This window comes from Aphidius gifuensis, linkage group LG3, assembly GCF_014905175.1.
Source record: "Aphidius gifuensis isolate YNYX2018 linkage group LG3, ASM1490517v1, whole genome shotgun sequence".
NCBI classification, from domain to species: Eukaryota; Metazoa; Arthropoda; class Insecta; order Hymenoptera; family Braconidae; genus Aphidius; species Aphidius gifuensis.
Window position 1 is genome coordinate 24,377,686 of NC_057790.1, and position 14,455 is coordinate 24,392,140.

At 23.9% G+C, this 14,455-nt stretch overlaps 1 protein-coding gene across 1 annotated transcript in view; it reads left to right on the forward strand.

Moving 5' to 3' along the window:
* LOC122853108 (mannosyl-oligosaccharide 1,2-alpha-mannosidase IA-like) overlaps positions 1-14,455 on the forward strand; it is a 123,351-nt gene that overhangs the window by 70,346 nt on the left and 38,550 nt on the right. The window lies entirely within an intron of this gene.

Sequence of the window (14,455 nt, forward strand, 5' to 3'; positions counted from 1 at the left end):
TTGCCCTCAAGTAATATTTCATGATTTTTATTGCTATATATTTTATATTAAAAAAATAAATAAAATCATGAAATATATTTACATTGAATATCAAATATCCTATTCATCATGATTATGCAAAGCTCATTCAATTTTTCTTTTTCTCTTAAATTTTTTCTATCAGTCTATTAAAAATACATTTAACATTTTAAAAGCTTAATCAATTTGAGATACATGCACGTGAATAAATTTATTTATTAAATAATGATAAAAACAATAAATAAATTAACAAATATAATTTATTATCATTATATTTTTTTATACTGAGGTGAGAGACGAAAAGACGTAGTGACGAATAACATGATATCACATTTTGTTGTCGCATTTCAAGGTAAATAATGTATATTTGTGAGGCGTTATATTGTTATCTTATGAGTTATGAATGCCATTTTTCAACTGGCAAAAGAAAATATCATTTTTTTTTACAACTACTTTTTGTTATTATTATTTTACAAAAAAATAATATATAAATATAAAATGTAAATGATAAAAAAAAAATAAAAACGGAATATCCTTTTTTTTTATATTATTTATTATTTTCATACGCATTTATAAAAATGAATATTATTCTTGCAAAACTGACAAATAACTGACACATCAAAATTCGTATATACAATGAAAAATAATAATTAAAATGAATAATTAAATTTAAACATTGAATTGCACTTTTCACTTTGACGTGAATTTGTCTATCAATTTCAATCACCAATTATTATTCGATTGCTGACGTATTATTTATAAACTATTTGAATATCGGGAAATTATTTTTTCATTATGAAGAAGAAAGAGACATTGTTATTGATAAAAATTATATATTAATTACATTTAAATTTATGGCAGTTAATGACAATTATAATAGAAAATTTATGATATTTTTTTTATTTTTAAATCGTACATTTTTACATTAACTATATAGTCATTTTAATTTACAACAAGATGAATTTATTTATAATAATTTTATAATTTATACAGGCTATAATAATAATGATAATTTTTTATTAATATGAGTGATGCACTGATGGTGTAATTGCATTGAGTATGTATAATATTGTATTGGACTTTATGCACTGAATTTACCACACTGATGTTTGTTGTTATCGACAAGCATAAAAGCATTTTAGTACAGTAAATTTTTTGATGTTATTAAAGTCAATTTTAATAACAATATTACTTGTTTACTTCATTTTTTTTGACATTAAATACACCAATAAAAAAATATATTGTAGATAAATGTAATAATACAAAAAACAACTCAATACATTTTTTTTTTTTTTACAATTGTTTGTAATATATTTTTGAATATTTTTTATTTTTTCATTTGTTTATTTTTGTTATGTATATTTACAACAAAATAAAAGTAATTTCATTTTTTTTTTTTGTTTGCTTTTCTTGACTGTCAAAACTACTGTGTAGTGGAAAAAAAAAATGAAAATAAAAATTCAACTCTCATCAAAGTAAATTTATAAAAATTTTTTATTTTCTTGCTAGAATTTTATATTTTATATTATTTATGACACAATGAAAAATAGGAAACTTTTTAGTAAAAAGTTTTCCAATTTTTGGTCATGAAAAAAAAAATTTTAAAATATATAAAAAAGTCGATTTGTAGAATGGCGTGTAGGATGGCCAATTTCAGTCCGAACAAAGACGATAGCCAATCAAGATAAATAGAAAAAAAAGAAAAAAAATTTACTCATTCTGTATATGTGTTGGTGTCGATAGTAGCTTTTGATAAGATTTTTTATTTTCTTCATTTCATTTCATTTGAAGATTTCCTATTATTTTTTTTATTTTATTTTTTTTCTATTAAATTCTATTAGACCTAGTCGACTTTTTTTTTTCTTTTATTCTCAAAGTTTCCACACTATCGATCAGTATTTCATTTTTGCATTGCAAATTAATCAAGCAATTTACAATATTAAAATCAATCAAAAAGGAAAAAAATTCAAGCACTACTTGCCATTTAAAAAAAAATAAAAAAAATTTGAAAAGTCAATGACGTACTACTTTTTTAATTTTAACGTTAGTAACTTCGTTTCAGCATAGTAATAAAGTTGGTAGAAAAAAAAATCATAAAAATATCCTTCAAGAAATAAAGTAAAAAAAAAAATTGATTTTCAATAGATTTATTTGTATGGTAGAAATTTTTTTAGTATTATAATTCTTGCTTGAAAATATTGATCCATTAATAAAACGTAAATTGTATAAGCTTCATGCTCTGCCTTGTCAATTAACGTCTTTGGTTAACCGAGGGAAATTTACCTTCATAATTTGAGTAATTATTAAATTTTCTCATATACTTCTCATATACATTAGAGTCAGACTATATGTGAGACAGTTTTCTAAATTTTAAAAATGTTTTTTTGATGATTATTTGACAAGTGAAGTTGAATTAAAAATAATAAAAAAAAATAGTTTCATAGAAATTTAATGTAAGGCAGATTTTACAAATGACAACTATAAAATTGACATGAACTTGACTATCAAAAGCATGTGTTGTGAATTTAATAACAACTTATAAAATCATAAATTCGTTTGTCACTCAAAAACACACAAAAACTTGTGTTATAAAATATTAATATCACACTGATTTCGTCGCTGTACATTTAAGTAATAAACAAAAAAAAAATAAATCAATTTTAATACTATAATAATATTTGTATATTCTTTTAAAAATTTAATTTAATTTCTTTTATTTTTTAACATTTGTTTCAGGTAAGAATTATACATACAATATCTTTGGATTTAAAACTTCCAACTTCATCAGCATTCAACTTTTGACAAAGTCATTTGGTAAGTTTTTCATAGTTTATTTAAATTCAACTAACACATACAAGCAACACCGAGTGTGGTCCAATGATTAAGGTTTGTAAAAAAAAAATTTTTAAATGAAACATTAAATTTATTTTTAACTATAATAAACATTAAAATGTCATAAAAGTTTGTGTTTTAAAAAAAAAATTAAATATACAATAAAGTTTTGATTTACGAATAAAATAATTGTTGCTGTGATTAATAAAGTTTTTTAAGATATTTAAAAAAATATTATTATGTTTATTATCATTGTTTAAATAAACAATATACAAATATATATTGTATTAATTATATTTTCAATTGAAGTAAATTTAAATTTGTTATTCAGTATAATTTATCCATACAAAGTAAAGTTACATATATACATTACAGTTGAGTTTTAGAATATCAAATAAATGCATTTATAATATGCCCATAGGCAACAAAATCAGTTGAACAAAGATTTGATATTTTGCCAAATAATCCATGCATTTGAAATGCAAATACATGAGTAATTTTAATTAACAAAAAAAAATTATATATATTTATTTCAATATTAATCAGACAATTATATAATTTATTATTTGGATGTTTTAAATAATATAATCTGAAAATAAAAATAATACAATAACAAAATTTCAATGATATAAATATACAAAATAAATTCAAAAGTATTTTATTATAAATTTCATAGAAATATTATTTATCATGTATGAATAAATTTCTCAAGAATTTGTTCTTGTCAGCCGAAATATGTATGTGCAGTATGCAAAGCAGCTGAGAGTTTTCCTTTAGTATAGAATAGTGAATAGTATAGAGAGAAAGTATAGAGAAGATGAGAGAGAAGTGTACATACCAACACACAATTGGATCGTGCCAGAGGACAATACATCCGATGAACCCTTTGACACGCCAACTTGCCAAGTATGCGATATTGCATCTAGACTTTTATCATGCATATTCACCTAAGTATTATTTTCAATGAGCTATAAAAGAAAAAAAATAAAATAATAATAATGATGATAATAATGATTATAAAAAATCAATAAGTATCTCACATATCATCCATCATAAAAGCTCGACTTGATTCATCTTGAAAAATGCTTTCACACTCAAACGGTTCATAAGACTTTTTTTTGTTTTTTTTTATTACTCGACTTTTTAAATTTAAATTTTAAATTTCTCAATAAAATTGTGATAATTTATAACGTAAATTAATGTTAAATTCTTTTTAATTTTATTATACTTTTTTTATTTTTTATATTTTTTAAATGCTATCTCATTGTTCGTGATATTTTTAAGTAATCTATTATTACGAGATTTACAATGCAAGTTATACGTTTTGCAATATTTCTTAACTCGAGGGATTACAGTCAACTTTGACATTGATAAATTGTTAAAAATACTACATGTGAGTTGATGAATTAATTTGATGAAAATTTAATTTTTTTTTATAATTGATATGACATTTCGATATGCAAAAAAAATATTCAATTGATTGGGATAATTGTTTTTGTATATAAAAATTAACGATTTAAGAGATCTGGATTTATATATTATATTAAAAATATAAAAATGCAAATATATGGAAAAAATTAAAGCGACAAGAAAATCTGACGTAAACCATCAAAATTTGATATTTTTTTTTTTAGTAACAGTAAAATTATACAAGTATATAGAGTATTTTTATATGGAAGTTAAATTAATATTTAATACCAGCTTTGATTTATGACAAGTCAAATCCGCTTACATGAATCAAAATTTAAAAATCATTTTGACTTGACCGTTGACGTATAAATGTATAGAAAAATTTAATTTTCAAGTCAGTTAAGTCTGCAAAAACGTGCACTTTAAAATTCAAGTGACTCTTTTATTTCGAAATTAGAAAAAAAAAAAAAAACCGGTATTAACGATATTGATCGTGAGTAGTGTTCATAAATATTCATCATCAGCATCAGTTTACATCATAGAAATTTGAAGCATGCTGAAGAAATTTAAAATGACAAGAAAATAAAAAAACATATCGTAAAAAACCAGCTGCTTCAACCAATAACAAACTTTTTCTCTATGCAATATGAGATTTGTGGTTACAAAAGAATATTTTCTTTCTAGATTTTCTCATGTATATATACTTATAAAGATTCAGGATTTTGAAGTGATTCTGTTCGTTTGATTATATGTAAGCATATGTAAGACTTCACTGAAGTTGTTGGCCATTTTTTATTTGTCCAATTTTTTTTATTTTATTTTTATATATACACCCAAATCTAGTTTTATGTTCACTCATCTGTCTGCCAAGACCCAATGGTCTTATTTTGATTTCGAAATTGTGGTGTATCTCAACCTTATGATGCATCTTGACAAATGAAAAAAAAAATAAATAAATAAGCAAACAATCATAATAATGAGACCAGAGAAAAATGACAATAGAAGAAAAATAAGAAAAAAAAAATTGTACAAGGGTTGGATGACAAAACAAATAGACACTTTCGAGTCGGAAATATTTAATAATTGACCTCGAAAAAATAACAACAATCAGTGAATATAATAATAAAAAAATTTAAAATACAAATGAATCCTTAAAGCTTGATTTTAATGATCATTAGTATTTTTTGTCTCAGTAAAATATAAAAAACAGTTATTTTAAATGAATTTTTTTTTTTTTCCTTTTTTATATTTTTTTGGTATGACATTATGAAACATGTAAAATTGTATGAGATATATTAATACATATATTTATATTTAAAAAAAAGAAAAAATTTAGCGCTTTTAAGTACATAAATTTTTTAGCACAGCAAATCGCAATTTGTCGTTCCTTCTTCACTTTATGGAGCTCTTTTATTCAATTTTATATTTTTGCATTTTTATGTTTTTTTTTTATATTTATATTTTATTATCTACTACATATATATATCCACACTGTTGAAGCACTCGGAAATCTCATCATCAATTCCATAAATTATTTCTTTCGGGTCACCAATATTTCTGCATTTTTCCAAAAACTTTTTATTTTTTATTTTCTGAAATATATATAGATAAAAAAATTATTATAAAAATATTCAAAACGATATATGAGTGTGAAAATTTAAATATTGAATAATACAATAAATTACCAATATATAAAAATTGTAAAATTGAAAAAAAAAAATAAAATATATATTACAAAGAAATAAAATAAATGTTTATAATCAAATGAATGTTTTCTTCTTGCAAAATGTTGGATTAAAAAAGTTGATTTGTTTAAAAAAATATTTTTAATCAAATCATACTATTTTCAATGATGTGGTATAATTTCTTAAATCAAAACAAATTGTTCATGTTTTTAGAAAAATTCTTGGATTATGAACATACTGAAACACAGTTCATGCAAATTCTTCAGATTTTATAAGGCTACCTCTCTTGGATTTTGGATAAATGTGTCTTGGATAGTGACGAACTGTTCATGTTTTTAGAAGTATGCTTCTTGGATTATGGATAAATGTGTCTTGAACCGAGCCAAACTGTTCATGTTTTTAGAAGTATACAGCTCGGATTATGGATAAATGTGTCTTGGATCGAGACGAACTGTTCATGTTTTAAGTATGCTTCTTGGATTATGGATAAATGTGTCTTGGACCGAGACAAACTGTTCATGTTTTAGTGTATACTTCTTGGATTATGGATAAATGTGTCTTGGATCGTGACGAACTGTTTCATGTTTTAGAAGTATGCTTCTTGGATTATGGATAAATGTGTCTTGGACGAGAATACATTCGTTCTATGTTTTGAAGTATGCTTCTCGGATTATGAACAAAAAGTGTCTCAGTTCATACATATTGTTCATGTTTTTTTAAGTATTCTTCTTGAATTATGAATCGATATGTCTCGGTTCAAGGCAATATTGTTTTATTTATGAACTTTTTATTCTCGTAGATTTGAAAATAAAAAAAAAAAAAATTTTTCAATTACAAATTTGTAATTTGTAATTTTTTTTTTCCTGCAATTTTTCTTTTACAATTTTTTTTCCTACAATTTTTTTTTTTTTTTTACCTAACGCGGGACCCGAACCTGTGACCGTAAAACCTATCTAATATAAACCTGTGCCTTATTCGTTTAACCACGGGCGCGATATGGACGTGAGATTATTTGTATTACTTTAGTGACAAGATATTTTTTAAAATTTATTATTACAAATGAACTGAAACTACACGTATATATATATTTTTTATAATTAATTATCAAATTACTATAATATCATTCTTTTGTTATATCAGAAACATTTATGTTGTCCAAATAATTGTTAAACATACAATAACATTTTATCGTTATTATTATTTAAGAAGATAAACAACCATACTATGATAGTTAGAATTATTGAAAGATTTAAGATTTACTGACTGTAAAGAAAAACTAAATTATAATCGAAATTGAAAAAAAAAAATGTATTATTTTTTTAAGTTTTATATCAGTACATTCTAAAAATAAATTAAATCAAATAAATGTTCATTTAATTTATTAAAATACAAAATGTGTCAATATTGAATCGACTCAAAATACTAGCATTTAAATTGTTTTATATTCTTAAATAATAATAATGATAAAATGTTATCAAATAAAATTAAAATTTAAAAACATAAAATATACTAATAGTACACTAAAGTAATACAAATTTGATACATATTGATTTTAGTTCATTTGTTCATGTAATAAATTTAAAAAAAAATATTTGTCACTAAGTAATACAAATAACTTTCCGTTTCCATATCGCGCCATTAGTTAGCGAGCTAAGGCACAGGTTTGAATTAGATAGGTTTTACGGTCACAGGTTCGGGTCCCGCGTTGGTAAAAATTGTAGGAAAAAATTATAAAATAAAAATTGAAGAGGAAAAAAAATTACAAATTGCAAGTTTGTAATTGAAAAGTGCCATTTTTAGTATGATTTTCAATCCTATTGAGAATAAATATATATATAATAAAAATAATATTCCCTTTGAACCGAGACATATCGATTCATAATTCAAGAAGAGGAATACCTAAAAGTATGAACAATGTGTCTTGAACCGAGACACTTTTGTCATAAAATCCAGAAAACATACTTCTAAAAAACTTAACAGTTTGTGTCTCGGTCCAAGACACATTTATCCATAATCAAAAACATACTTCTAAAACATGAACAGTTCGTCTCGATCCAAGACATTTATTTATCCATAATCCAAAATTATACTTCTAAAAACATGAACAATTTGCCTTGGACCGAGACACTTTTGTTCATAATCCAAGTACTTCTTCAAAAAACATGAACATTTGTTTGAGTCCAAGACACATTTATCCATAATCCAAAGAGTATACTTCACAAAAACATGAACAGTTTGTCTCGGTCCAAGACGTTTGTTCATAATCCAAAGTATACTTCTAAAAGATGAATTAATTTGTTTTGAACCAAGACGTTTTTTTTCATGATTCAAAGTTTTTATTGATTGGATTAAGAAGTCTTTGTCTCAATCCAAATCAACTTTTTCTTAATCCAAATCCATTTTTTTGCAAGAAGAAAACTTCTATTATTAAGAACTTTTTGTCTTAAAAATAGAAAAAATTTTTTTCAGTGTACAAAGAGAATATACATGCAGTATAAATGTTATATGAACAAATGACCATGTTTTTTCATGTATAAAAAAATGTAATACATATAAATATGCTTTTTTTTGTTTAAAAAAAAAAATATTTTTAACGCAACGTCATACTATTTTCAATGATGTGGTATAATTTTTTAAAAAATTTATTTTCACATCGTTGGTGATTTCATTAATAGAAAAATTCAGTGTGCTATGAATTCATACTGAAACACAGTTTCATGCATTCATTCTCTTCAGATTTTATAAGGCTATACTGCTCTCTTGCATTTTGTGCACATGAGGGGTGAATTGGTTAGTGACATCGAGGCATATACAGTAGGCTAAAAGGGGTAAAGGGTTATATGACAAAATGAAATCGCGAAAAACGAGCCACCGTAATTGGACGTTGCCGCCCATAAAAAATAGCAGTCTCGCTTTATAGGCAATTAATTCGTGTCGAGACACACGGGAGGGCGTTTTATTTTGGCACGAGAGTATAACATGAACATTGAGGCAGAAAGAGAAGAAATATAAAAAAAAAAAAATAAAAAAAAGAGATAAATATATAGTAAAAAAGACATATACATATACCGACATACCACTAGTGTGTTTTGCGTGAATATACATGTAAAATTTCGGCAATGTGCCAAAAGCATTGTCCTGACTTTCTGCGTAATTCGTTTCACTGACTTAAATTACATCACAATTACAATTTTATTGGATGAAAATATACATATTTTTTTTATGTATATTTATCCAAGGAATTAGGTATTATTTAATTAAAAACATTTTTATATACACTTGCTTGATGATGTTATATTTTTTTTTTATATCTTTTTTAATATCGTCAATAAAATGAAAATAGAATAAAGTTTTTTAACCTTATTTCTATTTATATATAAACATAATGTAAAACTACAAAATAATATCTTAAAGTTATTTTAAAATATACATTTTTTTATTCTCTTCTTTTTGGCAATAATCATTTAAGAATTAGTATGAAAATTCATTAAATATAATTACTGCTTCAATTAAATAAATAATTGCACTTGATAAATATAAAAAATAAAACTTTTATATATATATATTTTTTTTTTGGCAATTTCGTTTATTTAAATAGTTTGTACGTGAGATTATATTCAAACTTTTAATGGTTATATATGTATAAAATAATTTTAAAAAAAATTTATAAAAAAAGTTTAGAATCGAGTGTTATAAATTTAAAAGTTAAAATTGCATCTAGCATCATCAACACGACAACCTCAAAATCAAATTAATTCATGTCGCGTAAACCAACTACCAGGTGAATTGCTTTACCATTGATCAAGCAATTCGTGGTCTATTGCTGTTGGTAGTAGTTGATAAATTTATATATAGTATATGTACCTCATTAGATATTTGTCACAAGGGAATAACTTAACGCTTCGACAAATGTATATAACATTGAAAATTTTACCTCATTTATTTGCTGCCTCTTCATTCCTCAGAATTATATATACATATACTACACTTCAATAAATTTCAGCTAGTAAATTTTCACTATAACAAACATGCAATTAAATAAATAATTAACGTCAAACATCAGTATATAATCTTGAACGAAATATTTAATAAATTCTCTTTTCTTTTCTATTTCTAAATATTTTAAAAATGCAAATAAAATTATTTTCAAGAATTCAAAATTAAATATAAATTTAATACTAAAATAAATTTAAAAATTTAATTACAAATAGTTGATAATATTGCTATTTAAATAAATTATTTATAAATTAATTTTTAATCTTGTTGAAATAAATGCAAATTAATTAAAATCAAGATGATATTTATTATTTATCAAAAACATGCCAATTAATTTTGTATTATTCTATAAATTTTTGCTGATAAATAAGACAATGAGATAACGAAATAAACAGACAAAAACAAAATGTATCTATGCTTGGAGACATTTGAAATAAAGACATAGTAAAACTTGAAGAGTTGAAAGATGAAAATAGCAAAAAGCAAAACTTGAGTATACAGCAACAAGTGGTGCCCAACATGGGGGGTATGATTTTGAAACCATGTCTTGTATACATAAGCTATATATACGTATACAATATAAACCCTTTCAACGAGTCTAGTATAACACACCAAGGACCTTCTGACAGACACCACTAAAGTGAAACAGGTGCAGGACCTTTTAAGTCATACAGGATTAAATGTCAATGACCTATTCAACTCTAAACCTCTACGTGTAAATCAATATAAATTAGAACCTCATTTTAGTATTTATTAAATAAATATTAATTAAATTATTTATTGAAAATTTAATAGAAGGAAAGTAAAAATTCATTTGTATAGAATATTAATTCTACAAATTCTCATGAGATTTAACGTCATTGGGATAAATTACCAACATATTTTTACAACCATGGTTTTTTTTTTCTTGTTTTATTTTTGCCAGGTTCTTGAAAGCTCTTGGGCTATATTTATTTCTTCTGGCAGTATACATACATGTATGTACTGAGGTGAATGAGAGATGATCCATCGGGATAAGAAGAAACACACGAGGGACGTAACGAAGACATTCCTCATTCGTTGAAAGATATATTCTTATATATGTTTGTGAAAACAAGACTCTCTCTGTCTTCTCAAGAAACGGACATTAAAGTGAATAAAATAAGAATGATTGTTATCCATTGAGTCTGTCAATATGATAACTTACTTTTATGATAATTTTTTGATAGCAACAAGACTTTCGTCTGATTATTACTAACGACTTTGTCGTTTATACAAAATTTATTATTTATTTATTTCAAATTAATCACCTCTGTTAATAAATATATATATATTTTTTTACGTTAAGTGGTTAATTTTGACTGTTGATCATTAGTTTAATTAGTCAGATGAAATATTAAATTAGCGTTTTAATGAAATCTTATATATAAATAATTATGGGTAATCATCTAACCAAATAATCATTGTAACAATTAACATCAAAGTTTTTTAATTAGGTAATTATAAATTTGACATAATGATCGTAGATTTATAATTCTCAAGATAAATAATTTAGAATTTTTTTAAAATTGCTTTATCATTAATTAAAGATATTAATATCACAGAAATTTCATATCACAATGGGATAATATATACAGTTTCCTGAAAGTTAAAAAAAAATTTTTTTTATGAATATTTATTAAATTAAAAAAAAATTATAAATAAATTTGAATGACAGTAAATTAGTGTGACAGTATAGGAAGTTTAAAATTCACTACTCACACTGTCACCATCTAAATTACCCAAACGAATAAAAGTCATCTCGAATAATAGCTCACATGAAAATCCCTACATTTTCATTTGACGTCACACACAATGTCAAGTTAGTTTTTTTATTTTTTGGCTTCAACTCTATCCTACATATCCTCCTATATATCCGACAAGTTCATTTATTTTTTTTTTTATATTATTTTTTTTTTTCGTTAGCTTTTTAAACTGCAAACATCCTTCCTCTTCTATATTCTATCATGAATGTTTGCTTCAGCATTGTTTCAAACCCTTGTGAATTTTTTTAAAATTTTTTTATTTCTAATCTTGATGAGAAACGTGAAACTGTGCTTACACATAGTTGAAGGCTTGCGTAGAAAAAATTTTTACTTGAATTTTTTTAACGCTTTATTTTTCAAAAAGAAATTAAAAAATTTTTTAATGTGATTGCACAAAAATGTCGTGTAAAATGCCAGCCTAAATGTCTTTTAAAATGATCGTGGTTATATTTTTTATTTTTCTGTAGACGTACCATTAAGATGCTAGTGGAAAATTAGTTTTTTATATGAATCAAGAAGTAAAACGTGCAAGATAATATTTTTTTATGTAACAATAAAATATATATATTCAAAAATATTATATTTTGAATGGCTGGATATATTCTTTCTTCATATATTCATTGTATGAAACTTACTTTTACTGGGATTTTTATTTTCGTTAAACCAAAAGTAAGAAAAAAAAAAATTATGGAAGTTGTATAGTTACCAAGAATAATATGTACATTTTGAATATTCTGATGAGGCAATAGAAAATCATGTATAATATTCAAATAATCCTGAAAGCTATTCTATGTTGATTCTTGTTATTTTGAAATTTTTGATTGTCTGTCTAACGAGTTGAGAAAGTCCTTGTACAATTGTTGTTTCACTTGAAATCAAAACTGTCAATGTGTATTTGAAATACTCTAAAACTCATTGTCCAGTTTCATCCTAAAATTACAAACTTTATATATTTACAACAATGCAAATACAAATCTTTATTTTATAATACATCATACAAGTTGTTGACATTGTCTCATTATATTGTTGATTTAGTTTCTTAAATAAAAAAACTTTTAAACAATATATATTCAAATGAAAGAAATTTAAAAAAATAAAACAACAATCTAAAAATTAAATTATTAAATAAAATAGCGATATAAAAACATGAAGATTGAAGACAGAAAAAAAAATAGTACCCAATAAAAGAAAAATTCATAGAATTTTTATGCAATAAAAAAATTCGTTAAAAATGAAGTAGGAAAAAAAAGTGCATCATACCGGTGAATATTAAATAATATCTATACAGACAGAATATATTATTACAAAAGTATATTATTTTTAATTTTTTTCATGTAAATTTTATTTGTTATTTTTATTTTATTTGTTTTTGTCAATTGCCTAGAGGTGTTCCTAAGACATGCTCAAATAATAATGCACACAAAGACCCTTTCGTATATAAAAAAAAAATACATATTTTCTTGTGTTTTCCATCATTTTATTTTCACAATTGCACATGCACTTGAACGACATATCCCAGTACAAAGAAAAAATACGCCACTCAGTTTCAAGTCTCAAACTAGAAAAAAAAATATATTAAAATTCAATAGAATAAAATTTGTGTATATTTTTTAAAATGAATTTTCAAAAAAAAAAAACAATTTCATTAAAATATAATATCAATTTATACGTTGATAAGTTCATGACAAATAATTTACAAAAATTTATTATGCAAATAACCAATTGGTAATATAACACTGCTTAAATTTTGATAAACCCATAATCCTATTGACTGATGAAAAATAAAAAAAATGTATTGTCTAAATTAAAAAACTAATTTGACCAAAAATTGTCAGTATTATATACTTGTACATATTTAGCACTTTATGTATATTTTAAAACATGACTTATTAGAATCCAAGCTGGCGGCATTTAGTGTGGTTTATTCCTCCGGATGTAGTTAATTCCATATACCAAAAAAATTTGCTTGCGGCACTCGGCGACTGCACCAAGAATCATGCTTCATATCACATCTCTATGCTTTCATATATACACGTAAATTTATATACAAATGAACACTCAAGTTTTATATTAACTTTGAAAAAAGCCGTGTGGTGTTTCAATCGAGGCGTTGAAGAAGCTAAAGAGATTTTACTATGTAAAAAAAACTTTTGTTTTATGCGTTATATGCATCCAAACTGCACCCATCGGCCATTTAAAAATGATCCTTAAAATACATGAACATAAACATAGACATATTCACGTATATATAAAGCACGTAAATTTATTTATATACACATGACGAAGACAGGATGAAGATATAATCGTGATCGCGTGCAAATTGTTATTAGATCAAAGTTTTTAAAACCGAGAGAGGTACATATCAAGACTCAAAGATGAATATAGAAATTGCTGCAGTTAACTAGGTTTCAGTCAAATCAAAATTTTGTATTTTATATGTATATATATATTTACAAGGGTCGTATATACATGTATATTTAAAAGCAACACGCGTTTTAGTTTAACGATATTTCGAGGTAAATTGACGTGTATCAACAGTGGTATGTTGAGTGTACTCTCATTGGCTTTTTTATTTTAAAAAATTTTTTTTAAATTGATGCTTTTCATGTTTGATTTATTATATTTGTATATTCAGTATTTACATTTGCATTACTTTATCACATACTTTTTTTTTGGAGTCAAAATTAAATTGACAACTTGCAAATGACCTTTTAAATTATTTTACATTAA